Source organism: Acipenser ruthenus, chromosome 2 (genome assembly GCF_902713425.1).
Source record: "Acipenser ruthenus chromosome 2, fAciRut3.2 maternal haplotype, whole genome shotgun sequence".
NCBI classification, from domain to species: Eukaryota; Metazoa; Chordata; class Actinopteri; order Acipenseriformes; family Acipenseridae; genus Acipenser; species Acipenser ruthenus.
Window position 1 is genome coordinate 104,794,305 of NC_081190.1, and position 6,000 is coordinate 104,800,304.

The window sequence follows — 6,000 nt, forward strand, 5'->3', positions numbered from 1 at the left end:
GTTTATCTCTTGACCACATTCTGCACAGGTTTTCTCATATGTGTGGTCGACAGCCAATGTGTCAACAAATCATTAGCTGCTGACCACACATTCTCACGAGATGTAGTCTGGCAGAGACGAGCACCAAACATCGCCCCTGCCAAACCACATCAAACTACAAAAATAAAACAAACACTAAACAGTACATTTAAATAATAACACATAACAACACAAATAAACACAGGGGCAGGGGTACCCGGTCACAAAGGTACAACCAATTTCAGACATAATAATAATAATAATAATAATAATAATAATAATAATAATAATAATAATAATATGATAAAATACCAATTGAAAGCATTTTCTTAATGTATGTAATGCTACAAAGGCATCATGTTTGTTTACAAAATCATTTCTAAAACGACTAAACATCAAAGATCTTATTTTCTGTTTATAAGTAAATAGGTTCCAGAAAGATCTTTAGCAGACAGGGGTAACATACAAAACTGGACAATGTGTATTCACTTTAAATTACTTGATAAGAAAACCAAGTGCTTAATACTTTAAATTAAATTAGGCCTTAATAGAACTTCAGTGCATTTTATAGTTATTTCATAGCAAATCACAGGATGTAAAAAGTAAAAACCAAACCAATTTCAATTAAAAGTCACACCCCTGAAGCATGTGTGTCACACTCCTTGGCTTTAACACTAGCCTGTTCTGCCTCTCTTGGTTGTATGGTTATATTTTGCATCTTTCTCAGTCAACTATCCTTGCATATATATGGTCAAGGTTCATGCAAGCTCCAGTATCTCATTGATTTGTTTAATGCAATTCAACCACAAACAGGTACATTGCAGAGATCAGAGGGTGGTTTACAGACAGTAGCTCAGAAATGTACAGTAGTTTTCCTTCAGCAAGGTGAAACAGTATGACACAGCAAATTTATAATTGCTTTATTTATGTTTTAGAAAAATAAAATAGGTACAATACAAATAGGTATAATTTATGCAGCAAAGGCTCACAGATTGTTTCATTTCTAACTATGACACAAGAAATGAAGGAATTTTTCCCTCCATTCATTGTGAATACTTTTGAACCTTTCCAATACACACCCACTCGATATATCGCTGGTGTCCAGCGATATCGCTGGTGTCCAGTATAAATCCACTATATATCGAGGGCCGTGATACGATGAGAGACCCATAGAAAAACAAATAGGCTAACAAATACTGTACAACCACTCCCTCATTTTAATCGGGGGCATCAGGGTCCACTATAAATCCTCTACGCAACCTGCTTTTTCTCATTTTTTGTATAAAAAGCAGCACAATGTTTTAATTCGTACAGCAGAGGGTAACTGCTTCTCATCAACTTCAAGTCTCCAATTGTAGCAGGGTGGTAGAAAGCCCTGCATATGAAAAGTGGGCAGGACAAAGCTTGTTTATTTATTTTTAGAACGGGGTACCCCTCCACCCCTGTGCAATTTATTATTTTGTATTTGTTTTGTTGTAGTTGTTGTTATTATTATTATTGTGATTATTGTTGTATTATTATTATTATCGTTATGGTTTGTATTTATGACGGCAAAGCGTCGTGTTATTGTTTTGTTTTTATTTTAAATGTGTTCTGGCAGAGGCGAGGTTGGGTGCTCGTCCTCTGCCAGGAATAATTAAAAACCTTGTGCAGAAGGTGGCCAACTCCTGAATTAATTAAGTGATTAATTTGTTGCTAAATCGGGAGATGGTCACCTGCATATAAACCTGCAGTGCTCTCGGTTCCGGGTGGGAGTGTACAGAGGAGAGTACGGGAGAACAAGAGGAGTTAAACGAAACAAAACTAAACTAGAAATAGATACTAGGATCAGTGAAGGCGATTGTCCAGCCTGTCCGAGGTATTGTTTAGTGTTCGTGATTTGTTTTATTACACCTTTTCTTTTGTGCTCTGTGAGCAAGTGTTTTTGTGTTTTAAATTTTTTTTTTTTTATTGTTTGAAATAAAAACGGCTCACGCCACGTCTTTTTGCCCTGCAGTACTGCCTGCCTTTGTTTTTTGCAGTACAGATTTTTTGTGCAGTATAGTTCATTGACAGAGTGGTTGTCTTGGTGCCATGCCCTCCTGACAGTCTTGGCAGAGTGACAGATGTGTTTTTAGGGGCAGTCTTTAGCGTTAAAAAAAAAACAAAAAAAAACTTTCAATTTAAAATCACAATCATATTTTAGTCACAAATCTTTATTTTTTTTTAAAATTCTGAAAGCTAAATTCAGTAGTATGCAAAACTTAAATCCAAGATAGCTGCTAGGTATGGAATGTAGTTGAATTTTGTGTGTAAAAACATTTATTATTTTTTAACTGTTGATAATAACCTATTTTGGGTATTGTTTGTTGAAATCTAAAAATATATTTGACCACCCTACTACAAGTTTTGAAGTAACTCGCAACTTAATACTAAATGCAACTGAAACTGCTTCCGAACTGAACTTGGTGAAATGTCACACCACTCAGATGCAGAATAAATAAATGGTTTACAATTGGGGCATAAAAACAAACAATTATCAGAGTTAGGCTCCTTGTATTTCAGGGAAGCAGCCATTAAACTTGAGCAGCCAGCAAGAAGAGAGAGAGGTCCACAAGTAATTATAAATCTCTTGTATTTATTAAAACAGTGAACAAGTGGGATTCCAAATTAACCAGTTTAATTTTTATTAAATGTCTGGTAATACACGCCAAAATAATAAAACTTCTATTTCCTTTCTCTCCCAATCGTCCTTTTGCAGCCTTCACTCTTCTTTCTCCTTCACGCCACAGATAGACTTTGGGGTTCTTCGCACTGTTTCACAGCTCAGGCCCTCACTTTCAGCCTCCCTCTCTGTCCCTCACAGTCATACAGCAACCACTCCAGTCAAGTCTTCGCGCGTTCTCCTCTCCGAGGCACTTCCCCCCCCCCTGCCCCCCCACTTACAGGTCTTGCCGTGGCCAGCTTTTTCTCCTGACCTGTCCAATAGAACATCTGTGGGACCAAATCCACAGGAGACAACCGCGACCAGCCAACCATCGCCAGCTGGCTGCAGCTGCACAGTACAGCAGTCTATCCAGACGCTGATCAGGACTATGCATCAACACATTTTGACAGTGTGTCACGTTTCATACTGACAACTTATCATGATTCTTTGATCTGTATTTTTGTTCACATTTTCTGTGATTTTGTTTGATATCTATGTTTAAAATATTTGATTAAATCCATTAGACCTGAGTGTTGCGTTTCTTTTGTGCATCAGTATATTTATTATGTTTGGCATTTTACATGGTACATAAGGACCTTTTATTTTATTGTGTTACATGTTCCCATGTGTTGCTACAACTGTTTACTTAAGGTGTGTGTATTATTAAAAAAAAAAAAAAAATACATTTTGACCACTTTTTTAAACTTTTAAACTGCATTCCCTGCCTCAAGATGGCTTCCCTTGTATCCGCATGGACCTCTCAGAACTACATTTGCCATCACCCTCCTGCTCATGTATGTAACCAAGATGGATTTACTAGTGAGCAAGAGGATGATGGGAAATGTAGTTCTGAGAGGTCCATGTGGGTACATGAGAAGCCATCTTGAAACAGGGAATGCAATTTAAAAAGTTTAAAAAAAGTGGTCAAAATGTAAAAAAATAAAACAATACGCAGACCTTATGTAAACAGTTGTAGCAACACATGGGAATATGTAACACAAAACAATAAAAAGGTCCTTATGTACCCTTTAAGTATGTAGACATATGTGGCAAAGTGGTAATTAGTAGAGCAGGTGACGTAATCCCAAGAAACAAACAGACAAAGTATGGGTGAAAATGGTTTGTTTTATTGTAAACCAAAGGTCTGACAACCAGGCAGTAAATGATAATGAGCTTACAATACACAGTAATGAAAAAGGGTTGCAGTCCCGTAAATAATAAGCACAGTACTAAACACACAATGAGACACAAAACACGGTCACATGTCCAAAGTGAGTTCTCTAGTGCTTGTGGTGAAGTACAATTTATTACATACAACAATGGTGAACAAGTAGTGGGTTTAGTGCTGGCCGTGGGTGACAGCTCCGGATCATGTTAGCCCTCTAGACTAGTGAACAATAACAATGAACAGAGTTTTAGACAGACAGACAAAACAATCACGGTTCTCTATAAACAAAACACAGGTCCTTCCAGTTTCAGTGTAACCAAAATAAGGAACAGATCACATCACTACGTCCCCTTTATATACCGTCAACCATGACCCCTTGGTTAACGAGTACACCCGCTCCTCCAATCAGCGGATGCCATGCCGTTAACCTTCCGGGTCAATGACTTAGTGTACCGTAGCTCTGCCCCCTTTCTAGATGGCCAACTTCCATCGAACCCTGGGAATGAATTGTCGGGCCATCCAGTCCAAGGTACTCTGTTCCCGTTACACAGCATCCTCGCAGGTCGGGAGGGGGGTCTAAAACCAAGAATCATTCTTTCTCTGTCACAACATACTAACTAAATAATCCTACTAATGTACACCTTTTTTATTTAATTAAGAAAGAACTACAGGTTTGTTAATGTAATTAGTACATTTTTATATCATAGTTTTCCTTCGCAGCATGTTTGCATCTTGTGACAAAAACGTGCATTATGATTGGGTTGCATTAAGTTGTTGCCTGTGTGCTTGTCTCTGGAGTCACCACGGCAATACACTAGAAACAAATGTGTTCCTCTTATTGCCGTCGACAAAAGTCGTCCATGTGACCAGGTCTTTAAACTTGCATCATATTTTACTTGCATTTAACTGCTCCACACTTTGCTGTATTCTACTACTGCTCTTAATTAACCATATTTTCTGTATCTTGTACTCAGTGGCATAGCCAGGATTTTGTTTCGGGGGGGGGGGGGGGGGGGAGATTTTTGCAGATGGGTAATTACTTATAAAAATGTTTCTGCAAGTAAAAATGAACTACACTCCAAACTTGTAATGAACTCAATATTGCCCTATTAAGAACTGTGATGTTTCACCTCACAATCACATTTAGAACCACTACTATGCAGTTATCAAACATACAAAATAAATAACAAAAATAATAATCCCGTTTTTCATTGCAAACTTGTCGAGTACTTATATCTTGGTGTGGCAGAGCAGGGCTCTGCCCTTAGAAATACTGGCAGGGAAGGAGTTAAATTCTCCTCCCTGCCCAGATTGATTGCGTCAGGTGGGAGCAATCAACCCATTAATCATTCAATTAAGGACTCAGCCACCTGGCATAAAAGGAGGCCTCAGCCTCCCATTTGGGAGAGAGAGTTCTAGAAGAGAAGAAGTGTTTTTGTGTGTGCTGTGGGGTTTTTTGATCAGTGAAGGCAACGCCGAGCCTGGAACGTTTATTTGTAAGTTTTGTTTTGTGTTTATTTTGTGTTTGAAACCTTTTTGTTTGGCCCTTGTGCCTGTTTATTTTGTATTTGGAAGCTTTAATCAGTTCATACATCAGGAAATGGTTGGGAGTTCCACGCTGCCTCAGCAGAGTGGGACTTTATGGTAAAGGAATACTGCAGCTACCAGTCTCTGCTCTAACCGAGGAGTTTAAGTGCGCCAAGGTCAGACTGGAAATGACATTAGTAGAGTCACGCGATAAATGCGTAAGGGAGGCAGCACCTGTGTTGAAAACTGGAAGAAAGTGGGCGGCAAAGAAAGCTGTGGAAGATGCAAAGGCTGCCCTTCGAATTGGTGATATCATGGGGCAAGTTCAGCATGGAAGAGGGGGTCTTGGTTTCAGTTCAACTCCTCCTACATGGCACAAGGCAGCCCCAGCTCAAAGGAGGAAGCTGGTAGTCAGCGAGGTGCAAAAGCAGGAGGAGAGGATGAGGTGTATAAAGGCCATTTCCCAGGCCAAGCAGGGAGAATGGATGAGATGGGAGAGTGTGGAACAACGCAAGATTGGCTGGCAAGACCTATGGTCAATGGAACAATGGGGATCTCAAGCACAATAGAAAGAAAGCAACGCTGATGTACGGGTAAGTAA